We start from the raw sequence: 12,747 nt of genomic DNA, 5'->3' as shown, positions 1-12,747 counted from the left end.
TGATTTTAGATGCGCCAGGATCACAGGATATATCGCAACTGTGACCATTTTTTGGGCTCATCAATTACAATGGAAAATGTATTCCAATTTTCCATACCATATTAATACCACTCCATACATTATTACATGCAAACCAACAATGGACTTAAACAAAGACGCATCTAATGAAGTCAAAATGTACTGAAGAAATCAGAAATCTTAATTCATTTTGACCTGAAGTTAAAATTACAGCACTCACGTGACGCACCACCCTATGGGGAGGAGGGGGGTGCAGTTGCCTCTCATACAATGCCAAATGGAAATGAAACACAAACACCTTTTGCTTCGAGAATGTTGCCAAGCATTGAACTGAATCACGCTCAATTGGAAAAAGAAGCCCTGAGTATAATCTTTGGAGTCAAACGATTTCATCACTACATGCATGGAAGACTTTTTATCTTGTTAACAGACCACAGGCCTTTGATAACAATTTTTGGTCCATACAAAAGAATACAGTCGCTAGCTGTGAGTTGTTTGCACAGATGGTCCCTCATCTTATCAGTGCATAATTATGAGATTAAAGAAGATCTGAGCAACATGCGAATGCCGATGCTCGATCACGCCCACCAATGGGAAAAAAGCCGAATCACAGGGGAACTATATAAACAATATGGGCCCATAACGCCTATACAATCATCTGAAATTTCGATGCAGGGATATGTATGCTGAAAGCGCGCCACGTTTAAACTCCCGACCCATTTGTTTCAAAGTGTTTTTATGGAAGTGCTGCACTGAATCGGTTGAATTGAAATTAATGGGGCAGCACAGACTTAGCCGGCTTGCCGCCATGTTAGGTAAGTACATGCACTTTGTCATGTGAAAGCACATTTAAGAAATGGGTGTTTATTAAATAGCTGTCATGGATGTACCTTTAAGAAATGGGTGTGTATCAAATAGCAGCAGTGATGTCAGAGTGTTGGTGGAACTGGGTTGTCTGCCTGCTTTTACTTTTGTTTTTGAGCTGGCAGCTACAGTGTGTGTTTAGTCTCATTTTCAGAGTTGGAGCTGCATTCAGCCAAACAAGGTGTAATTTTGATCTCTCCCTCTGTATGAAACAAATGTCTTAAGATCACTTGCAAATTTAAAAGTAATAACTGCTCTCAGTAGAGAATTTAAACCTGCTGTCTATGTTAAAGAGGGTATTTGTCTTACGGATGGCGCTAGGAAAGATTAAGGGTTACTTATAGAGTACTTTTTGGGGGAAGCATTTGAGTTGATAGTTGACAAGATGTTTACTGTGTGTTGATAAAATGTTAACTGGATTCATATAATAAACATTATTTTGTTTTAACAGTATTTTTGATCTCTGTTGCATCATGCCTGTAGAGTGGGCCCTTGTGCTCCCCATAACCAAAATCTATTAAAAGTTGTGGGTCAGGTGAACTCTATGATACACTTTGGGGTTCTCTGAACCCTGGCCCGTAATAACTTGTTTATTTGCACTTTGATTTTTCAGGCCAGAATCATTGAGCAGAGGCAGCAGACATCAGCCATCAGTGACCATTTTTTTGTGGGTTAATGTTTCACAACAGTGTTTAGAAATATGTCTAAAATGCACATAAAGAAAACAAGATACATTTTTTTAAACTTTGGTTTGTCAGGAGGCTGTTAATTCTATTAAAGGAACTACCATGGATGGAATGCAGTGATCACTCACGAATGAGCAAGATTGGGGCAACATGTGGCACAGTGCTTAGCACTGGGACTGCGGCGCTAAGGACGCGGGTTCGAATCCCAGCCCTGGGTCACTGTCTGTATGGAATTTGCACATTCTCCCTATGTCTGCTTGGGCTTCACCTCCACAACCCAAAGATGTGCAGGTTAGGTGGATTGGCCATGCTAAATTGCCCCTTAATTGGAGAAAAAATAATTGGGCACTCTAAATTTAAAAGAAAGACCTAATGAGCAAGATTGTCCACTTAAGATACTCCGTATTACTGATCATGGCCTCTGTGGTTCCTTGCCTGGCTGATTAGCCTGATCCGAGAGCCACACCTTCAATCACACACCGTTCAGTTGTTTCCGGTCCTTGGACTTGAGATCGCTGCTATTGCTTTCACAGGCTTCTTTTAGGACAATAATGGTAGTACGCATGTCCTCCAAGCTGCTGCGGAACTGAAGTGTATTTGCTGTGAGACTCTCTGTTGGTGGGACCCTCCGCTTCCCCGGTAGAGCACCCAGGCCTGCAGGTTTCCCGGGATGGCCACAATGGGAACCCCCATTGGCTGGCAGCAGGAACGGAGAATCCTGCTGCAGGCAGGGGCAAGCTGTGCCAGAAAATGGGGCTGGCAGGATGGAGAATCCCTCCCTTGGATTCTGCAATGCTGTTTAAGAGTCTTCCTGATGTAATGTTAATCCTTACAAGTGATTATTTCAGATGCTTTAACAAAGTTTAATGCCTTATTTGATGTACACAAGCCCCTTGTAAGCTAATGTTAACTATCTCTCTGACAGGTATTGCAGAATTCAGTATAGGTTCAAAATCTGTAGTTATGCTTCACCTCCACTGGGACATCACACTTTTAGCTTATCTTCTTAAAATAATTGGAGTTCTTATGAGGCTTTGTCGTAGGTATAGGGATCATGGGAGAAGAGTCAGGCTACATGGTCAAGAAGTGAATTACCCACTCCTGAGAGTGTACAGGCAAAATACAGCATGTGAAATGTCAGGAGATGTGTGCCAGGAGACTGTGCTTCAGCAAGGAAGCAGTGGGATTCCTTTGTGAAATGTTGAAGGAAGACCTGAAGCAGAACTCTAACTGCTGCACTACCTTGCAAATGAAACTCACAACAGCATTGAATTTGTTTGCATCTGGGTCCTTTCAGCATTGCACTGGTAACATATGCAACATTTTACGGAATGCTGCGAGGACCTGCATTCATCAGGTAATGAATGCCATTTATCGTAAGGCTTCGGAGCTTATTCATTTTGACAAATTTCCTGTGAAGGTGGAGAGATCCATTGCATGCCACAGGATTGTTGGTTACCCAAAAGTAATCGGGGCTGTTGATGGAGCACATATCCCATTGAAGGCGCCAAGAAATGACATTGTTTCATTCCTCAGTAGGAAGGGGTTCCATTTTTTAAATGCTATGATAGTGTGTGATGCACAAATGAGGATAGTCACTTTTATGCAAACAACTAGGGAAGTGCCCATGACTCATTTGTCCTTGAAAGCTCAATGTTAAACTGGTCCATGACAACACCACCAGGAAATAAAGGATGGGTACTGGGTGATAAGGGATACCCATTGAGAACATGACTTATGACACCTATCCAGAGAACCAACAATGAAGAACAGGAACCATACAGCTGTGCATATGTAGAAACACGTCAGGTAGTGGAGAGGAAAATCAGTTTTTTGAAATCACATTTTCGATGTCTGGACAAGTCAGGAGACACATAACAGAATGCATCGGGGATAATTACAAAGATTGTTGTCGTGTGTTTTGCATTATACAATTTTGCCATTCAGCATGTACAGCATTCACCCAGAAGCTGTCTTGCCACCATATGCTGGAGGAAGGCAATCTGGAGCCTGATGTAAGCATACTTCCTGGTGCAGGTGTGCAAGCCCAGACTCCAGGTGACAGAAGGGCTGTTTGGCATCGACTGGCAGCTGCTGCTTTCAGACATTGAGCTGGTAAAGTTCACAATTGATATGTCAAAACCCACCCTCTCTCTCTCCTCATCTCTCTCCATCAGCTCCCTGTCTCCCCTCCCACCATCCCTCCCCTCCCTCAAAAAAAGTCAGATGTTGCAAAACATTTTCATTAAGACAGTGGCCAACTGCACCGGCCAATTAAAGAAGAAGCAAGCATAAGAGGAGGGAGTGGGGGATAAAGATTTAGCAGGTTTGGAGGGAGAGGGACCCCAATTCCTCACATGTCATCCTCGGGCTCTTTCCCGTCCACATGACGTAACCTCCTGCATCCCTGATCCTGGTGGCACTGCATCTTGCCCAGCAGTAAACGTCTCTGAACGAGGAAACTCCAAACCAGAGGGGAAACAGCAGGTGTCATTACTTTCTTAATAATCTGTTGAAAGTGCTGGTTTTGCTGTCTCAGCAGCTCATTCTTCTATAACAAATCATCCTTTCACTGTAACGTCTTGCCATTTTGCTGTCTCAGCAGCTTATGAACTTGCTGAGAAGTCTGCATGTGCTCAGCATTGACATCAGCTACTCTTTGGAGCTGCTGGGAAACTTTATTTAAGGATTCACCTTGGGTCTTTGCACTAATCTCAAAGTTATACCGTCACCCATTTGCTGAATGAGCAAATCATCAGTGGTGTCTATACGATTTGCAAACAAATGTTCAGGAGGTGTGCAGACTTCCACTGGTTGTGTCTAAGGTTCCTCACCTCCTGAAGGTTCTGATGCTCTTCCTCCAACACATCAGTCAATTCATCTGCGACTTCCCCTCCATCCCCGCTCTATCTCCCTGAACATCACTGTTAGTGTCTGAAATTTCAGTCTGCAGCCAAGGCCTCTGCTTCCTCTGCTGCAGCTTCAGCACTGCACTGCCTCGATGTACTCACTTCTATCAAATCCCTTGCAGGTATCTCTGCAACTGTGTGAGAGTCACCTACATTCTGCTCTGCTATTGACATGCCATTTGTGAAGGTTAAAGAAAACACAATTATTTTTCCATCAAATTAACTGTCAGTCTAATGCTATGATCAATTAACTTTTCTTCTTACCTTGACGCACCCCAAAATCTTTCTTTACTACGGGCTTTGAAAGACCCAACAAATGCCAAGCCTGGTCCTCCTGTGGAGTGAAATCCTTCAGCTCCAATAATCCACCTCCGCTCAGTGAAACATTCCCAGAGATTATGTGCAAGTTTTGCCTACAGAAAGAAATTGAAATATATTTTTAAAAGGCTGTCATGACCTGAAGCACAGTGACAACTGAAAGCTTGTGCCCTGGCAGGGGCTACTTCCATTATAACATTTACAGCCAGATCAGAACCATCTCCAAGGTAGCAGCGTATTATGACACTTAATAAGATTATGAAGGAGACAGTCTTATTTACATTGCATGTCCTAATTAGTTTAAGCATTGTTAGTAAATTTTATGGCCTTTAATTTAACCCCTCTGCAGGTGATGAAGAATCATCGTAGAATCTACAGTGAAGAAGGAGGCCATTCGGCCAATGGAGTCTGCACCGGCCCTTGGAAAGACATCTTCTCATTTACATATGTACCACAAGTGATGTGTTACTGCTTGTCTTTTTTTACTTTTGCATGCAGATTTAAGTTTTAACAATACAATTTTTATTAAGATTTAGACATACTATGGCTGAATGCATTAAATGTTTAAATTTCTTTGAGCACTGATTAGCTATCCTGGGCACTTCACTGCTTGCTGACAGATGTTCCTCTACTTGCCCCCAAGCCATTGATTGAAATTTCCTTGGTGGCTTAGATTTTCCCCCACCTAGAAGTTAAGCTTTCCTCTGTTCCCCCTCATGCAATAAGGTATCCAGGTCATCATCTGTGAAGTTCTGAGTTCACTTCTTCGTAACTAAATTTTCAGTTGCCATGGTCGAGCTTAAAACATATGAACGTTCGTAAGCACTCCACACGTAAAAGTTTTTTTAATAAACTTAGAGTACCCAAGTATTTTTTTCCAATTAAGGGACAATTTAGTGCGGCCAATTCACATACCCTGCAAATCTTTGGGTTGTGGGGGTGAGACCCATGCAGACTTGGGGAGAATGAAAATTTAATGTTATAATGCACATTTATGTAGTCATTTCACAGATTTAAAACAAATAACAAAGCGTATGCTCACTTCTAAATATAACATAATAATCATCAAAAATCAGGAAAAATAAAATTAAAAATTATGCTTTAAAAATGATGCTTTAAAATACCCAGTAACAATAGGACTGTTTGAAAGAAATAACAAAATAAATCATTTTTTAAAACTTCCACATATCCTTAAAATAGCTGGAAGACTTATTGATTGCTCTGTATTCAAGGCAATTGTGCAGTTGGAACTCTTCCCTCAATGGGGTTTCCCTTAGTTCCCCTGTCACAAGGGGGTGTGCTTGGACTGGAGCTGCCCCACACAGGCCCGAGGCAGCTGCCAGAGTCAGAAAATTCGTCGGTATTTTTGAGCGCACGTAAGTGGGCACTTTTCTACCTCAGGATCGGCGATACACAGATATTATGGTTCATTTTGTACATTGCTTACCGCCATGCTTACCGAGACAAATATTGGATTTGAATCCTTTGAATCCTTTGAAGTAAAAAAAAGGAAAACAGAGGGCAGCTCGGTAGCACAAGTGGTTAGCACAGTTGCTTCTCAGCTCCAGGATCCTAGGTTTGATTCCCGGCTTGGGTTACTGTCTGTGCGGAGTCTGCACGTTCTCCCAGCGTTTACATGGGTTTCCTCCGGGTGCTCCAGTTTCCTCCCACAGTCCAAAGATGTGCAGGTTAGGTGGGTTGGTGATGATAAATTGCCCTTAGTATCCAAAATGTTTAGGTGGGGTTACAGGCATAGGGTGGAGGCGTGGGTGACCTTTCCCAAGAGCCGGTGCAGACCCGATGAGCGAATGGCCTCCTTCTGTACTGTAAATTCTGTGATTCTATGGATCAACTCCATGAAGATATCCAGGAATCGCATAGATGAAAGGATGCGCAACAGGCTATTTCCGGTAGCCGGGTCTAGACTCACAGATTAAAGGTCAGTTTAGTGCTCGGATATGAAATACTCAACTATTGAAGCACTTATCCCTTGGGATTAACTAAAGCAACCTTGGCAAAGAGTACATAACGATTTTTGTGGGACCAACTGAAAAACATATGTTTTTTGTCTTAATGGGTGCACTTTCCAAATGGCTGGAAATAATGAAAAGTCGATGAATTCTGAAAAGACAATCCATCGAATGGATTAAGTATTTTCACGGTTCGGCAAACCAGAACAGTAAATTAGCGATAACAGGACTCAGTTGCCGTCCAAGGAATATGAGGACTACCTTAGGAACAATGGCTGACAGCATATAAAACTGCCCCTTATCGTCCTTCCACAAGCGGTTTGGCGGGGAGGTTGGTATAGTCACTGAAGAATGTCATCAAAGCATCAAAGGGCGAAGAACCATTCGCTGAAAGAGTAAACAATATCCTTATATCCTAAAGAAACACCGCCCACGTGACAACCCAAAACTCGCCGGCAATATTGTTTTTAAAAGGGGCTTTGAAGCCAAAGTCTGATTTGCTCTCACCGCTTGACACTTCTGCCATTGTAGAGCGACAGCAAAAAAAAACAACGTACTCACTGTGAACAAACATTGAAACCAAAATGATTTGATCAAGGAGAAAGAGTTTTAGTGAGAAGCTATTAGGGCAGCATGGTAGCATGGTTGTTAGCATAAATGCTTCACAGCTCCAGGGTCCCAGGTTCAATTCCCGGCTGGGTCACTGTCTGTGCGGAGTCTGCACGTCCTCCCCGTGTGTGCGTGGGTTTCCTCCGGGTGCTCCGGTTTCCTCCCACAGTCCAAAGATGTGCGGGTTAGGTGGATTGGCCATGCTAAATTGCCCGTAGTGTCCTAAAAAGTAAGGTTAAGGGGGGGGTTGTTTGGTTACGGGAATCGGGTGGATACGTGGGTTTGAGTAGTGTGATCATTGCTCGGCACAACATCGAGGGCCGAAGGGCCTGTTCTGTGCTGTACTGTTCTATGTTCTATGTTCTATTCTTCAAGTGAGAAGTGCGTACCTGCCACAATACATGCAACAACGGGGCTTAATTCTTATACGGTGCAAACTGATGAGAGAGTTTGGATGAGACACAGTGATCAACTCTTCATTCACAAAGAGAATTTGTAGAGTTGGTATCTGAAAGGCCAACATGTGACACTTAAGGTTGGACAATCCCTGGACCTACGATCATGATTGAGTCGAATTCACAATCTATAGCATTTGAACCAACAACATCTGAAGAAGCTGAAGAAGAACCAATTTTATTAGGTGATGTGCCTGAACCAAGTGTGGAGCAGACTACCAAGAGTGTGAAAATAAAGACTCCTAAACGATGGATTCTGCCTGAGCTGAACTGACAACCAGCTAAAAGACTTTTGTACTGATGTATTAATTATATATCTATCTATAGATATATATATACACATATATATATATATATACATATATATATAATTATATAATAATCATACTTGGCTGAATAAATACTGTTCATCATGAGTAAAAGTTAAAAAGTAGTATTAGTTGTCGAACTACAGGAGCAAAAGGGGAGGAATGTTATGTATTGTAACCAATACCTACTGTATCATTGTCACATGATTATGCAGTGACATCATCAGAGGCACTTGGGAGATTTTCCTTCCCTTCCATCTTAGACTGCGAGCAAACAACCCCTCTGTAGATAAAGCCTGACAACTGGTTAATTAACCTGCGGTACAGAAACCTGGTTAACCTTTGTCTATACTGTGAAGTAAAAGCAAATTGCCTTAAAACATAACAATGATAATGCAAGACATTCTGAGACTTGTGTACCCATGACCAGATCTTCACAGGTCACCAACGTACCAAGGACTTATTAATAGAGAGAAGATAGAATGAAGCAAGCTACAGGATCTCAGGGCAAATCCAGCAGCGTGTCTGTGGCAAGCCCTTGCCACATTAGCCTATTAACATCTTTCAGGTGATGTTCATCCACAAAAATGAGAATGTCAATAGGAAAGCCTGATATTCAACGGCATCAGTGTGGCTGAATCCTGCACCATTTTCACTCTTGGGCTCATAATTGTCCATTGATTTTCCTTGAGACATCCTTTCTAAGTTGGACATGTAATTTTCTGTTGAAGGCTGTAAATAACTGGAGACAACTGCACTTTGTGCCAAGCTAAAATGTGTCCACCATCCAGAGAACAATGAGACCTATAACCTACAGATCTGAGTGGGTGGGCAACCAGAAATGCAGCAATTGGACACTGTGCAAGAAGAAGTCTAACATGTGCATTCCACACCACCCACCTACTTTCACAGTTTCTACATTACAACATGCAATGCTGAACTGACCAAGCTCCTTGCCAGCCCATGGCTTCTACCACCTAGGACAAAAGCGCAAACACAGGGGAGATTCCACACATGCAAGTTTTCATGAAAGACACATAATTATCTGACATGCGGAGGCATGCGCCGTCACTATGGAACACTCATATGCATTGACTGCCTTCTGTACAGCAGTCAGGGTGGGAACTACACCAGATGGGCTGCATCCCATCGAGAAGTTCTGAAGGAGATAGCTGAGGAGATTGTGGAGGCATTTGTGGTAATCTTTCAGGAATCACTGGAGGCAAGAAGGGTCCAAGAGAATTGGAAAGTGGCTAATGTAACACCCCTGTTTAAGAAGGGAGGGAGGGAGAAGACAGGAAATTATATACCGGTTAGCCTGAATTCAGTTGTTGGTAAGATTTTAAAGTCTATTATTAAGGATGAGATTGTGGAGTACTTAGAATTGCATGGTAAACTGGGACGAAGTCAGCACGGATTTGTCAAGGGGAGGTCATGTCTGACAAATCTGTTAAACATTTTTGAGAAGGTAATGAGGAGATTGAATAAAGGAGAACTGGTGGATGTGATCCATTGGACTTCCACAAGGCCTTTGACAAGGTGCCGTGCAGGAGGTTGCTAACTAAGATAAGGGCCCATGGTGTTAAGGGCAAGGTACTGGCATGGATAGAGGATTGGCTGACGGGTGGAAGGCAGATATTGGGATAAAGAGTTCCTTTTTCAGGATTCCTCAGGGGTCGGTGTTGAGACCACAGATATTCACAATATACATTAATGATCTGGAAGGAGGAACCAAAGGCACTGTTGCCGTTTGCAGGTGATACAAAGATATGTAGAGGGACGGGTAGTATTGAGGAAGCAGGAGGCTGCAGAAGGACCTGGGCAGGCTAGGAGAGTGGGCAAAGAAGTGGCAGATGGAATACAATGTGGAAAAGTGTGAGGTTATGCATTTTGGTAGGAAGAATAGAGGCATAGACTATTTTCTAAATGGGAAAAGGCTTTGGAAATCAGAAACCCAAAGGTACTTATAAGTCTTAGCTCAGGATGCTTTTCAAGTTAACATGCAGGTTCAGTTGGCAGTTAGGAAGGCAAATGCAATGTTGCCATTCATATCAAGAGGGCTCGAATACAAGAGCTGGGATGTACTGTTGAGGCTGTAAAGGCTCTGGTCAGATTCCAATTGGATTATTGAAGGATGTGCTGGCCTTGGAAAGAGTCCAGAGAAGGTTCGCAAGAATTATTCTTAGAATGAAGGACTTGTCATATGAGGAGAGGTTGAGGAATGTGGGTCTATACTCGATGGAGTTTAGAAGGCTGAGGGGGAATCTCATTGAAACTTACATAATATTTAGAGGTCTAGTTGGAGTGGATGTAGTGAGGATGTTTCCACTAGTAGGAGAAACTAGAACCAGAAGGCACTGTCTCAGACTGATCCTTTAAAACTGAGATGAAGAGGGCTTTCTTCAGCCAGAGGGTGTGAATCTGTGGAACTCCTTGCCTCAGAAGGCTGTGGAAGCCAAATCACTGAGTGTCTTTAAGACAGAAGTAGGTCGGTGTTTGTTTAATAAGGTGATCAGGGGTTTTAGGGAGAAGGCAATAGAATGGGGATGAGAAACATATCAGTCCTGATTGAATGGTGGAGCAGACTCGATGGGCCAAATGGCCTAATTCTGCTCATATGTCTTATAGTCTTCTGGTCTAAGTGGATCAAATCAACTTCCTCAAATCTAACTATAGATGGACAACAGATGCTGGAATGGCCTATTATGTATGGCCTACTGTTTGGTGGACTACCACCTATTCTGGATATCTGGATAAAGACCCGGGGTGCGATTCAGCCAACGCGTTTTGCTGGGTGTGGAGCCAGGTGCAACAGGTGAATCCAGAGAAAGCCCCAAATCGGGCTCTGCGCCGGATGCCAGTCCGATCGTAAGTCATGTGACTCACTCTGCTCGGCACGATCTGGATCACGTGATCCAGATCAGCATTTTTAAATGAGGATTAGGCACATTTACATACCTGGACGCTATTTTCACCCGGTGCCCAGGAGTGAATGGCTGTGCCTGCGAGACCTTGACAGGGTGCAATTTAGCACTGGTTTCCCCAAAGCCTTGGGTGATCTTGCAGGCCATTAGAGACCCCCAGATAGTTGGGGACAAGGTAGGTTGGCACGCCACTGGCACCCAGTCACCTTGGCACTGCCAGCCTGGCACCCTGGCAGTGCACCTCTTTTATTGCTTAAGGGAAACAATTATCGGGCACAACATTATTCTGGTGCCATCTGGAATTAGAACATAGAACATAGAACATTACAGCGCAGTACGGGCCCTTCGGCCCTCGATGTTGCGCCGACCCGTGAAACCATCTGAAGCTATCTGACCTACACTATTCCATTTTTATCCATATGTCTATCCAGTGACCATTTAAATGCCCTTAAAGTTGGCGAGTCTATTACTGTTTCAGGCAGGGCGTTCCACACCCCTACTACTCTCTGAGTAAAGAAACTGCCTCTGACATCTGTCCTATATCTACCACCCCTCAATTTAAAGCTATGTCCCCTCGTGTTGGTCATCACCATCCGAGGAAAAAGACTCTCACTGTCCACCCTATCTAACCCTCTGACTATCTTATATGTCTCTATTAAGTCACCTCTCAGCCTTCTCCTCTCTAACGAAAACAACCTCAAGTCCCTGAGCCTTTCCTCGTAAGACCTTACCTCCATACGAGGCAAAATCCGAGTAAATCTCCTCTGAACCCTTTCCAAAGCTTCCACATCCTTCCTATACTGTGGTGACCAGAACTGCACGCAGTACTCCAGGAGCGGCCGCACCAGAGTTATGTACAGCTGCAGCATGACCTTGTGGCTCCGAAACTGAATCCCCCTACTGATAAAGGCTAGCACACCATATGCCTTCTTAACAGCACTATTAATCTGGGTGGCAACTTTCATGAATTTATGTACCTGGATGCCGAGATCTCTCTGTTCATCTACACTACCAAGAATCTTGCCATTAGCCCAGTACTCTGCATTCCCGTTACACCTTCCAAAGTGAACCACCTCACACTTTTCCGCATTAAACTCCATCTGCCACCTCTCAGCCCAGCTCTGCAGCTTATCTATGTCCCTCTGTATCCTATAACATCCTTCAGCACTATCCACAACTCCACCGACCTTTGTGTCATCTGCAAATTTACTAACCCATCCTTCTACACCCTCTTCCAGGTCATTTATAAAAATGACAAACAGCAGTGGCCCCAAAACAGATCCTTGCGGTACATCACTAGTAACTGAACTCCAGGATGAACATTTGCCATCAACCACCACCCTCTGTCTTCTTTCAGCTAGCCAATTACTGATCCAAACCGCTACATCACCTTCAATCCCATACTTCCTTATTTTCTGCAATAGCCTACCGTGGGGAACCTTATCAAACGCCTTACTGAAATCCATATACACCACATCAACCGCTTTACCCTCATCCACCTGTTTGGTCACCTTCTCAAAAAACTCAATAAGGTTTGTGAGGCATGACCTACCCTTCACAAAACCGTGTTGACTATCGCTAATCAACTTGTTCTTTTCAAGATGATTATAAACCCTATCTCTTATAACCTTTTCCAACATTTTACCCACAACCAAAGTAAGGCTCACAGGTCTATAATTACCAGGG

General features: G+C 43.4%; 1 long non-coding RNA gene across 1 annotated transcript in view; it reads left to right on the top strand.

Moving 5' to 3' along the window:
* LOC119977827 overlaps nt 1-6,202 on the top strand; it is a 123,595-nt gene extending 117,393 nt beyond the window's left edge. The window contains exon 3 of the long non-coding RNA XR_005463285.1: nt 5,145-6,202. This is a non-coding gene — a long non-coding RNA (uncharacterized LOC119977827). The remainder of the gene's footprint in view (nt 1-5,144) is intronic.
* The last annotated feature ends 6,545 nt before the right edge of the window (nt 6,203-12,747 follow it).

Source organism: Scyliorhinus canicula, chromosome 14, assembly GCF_902713615.1.
Source record: "Scyliorhinus canicula chromosome 14, sScyCan1.1, whole genome shotgun sequence".
Classification (NCBI taxonomy): domain Eukaryota; kingdom Metazoa; phylum Chordata; class Chondrichthyes; order Carcharhiniformes; family Scyliorhinidae; genus Scyliorhinus; species Scyliorhinus canicula.
The sequence above is the reverse complement of the archived record's forward strand: the minus strand, read 5'-3'. Positions and strand labels throughout refer to the sequence as shown.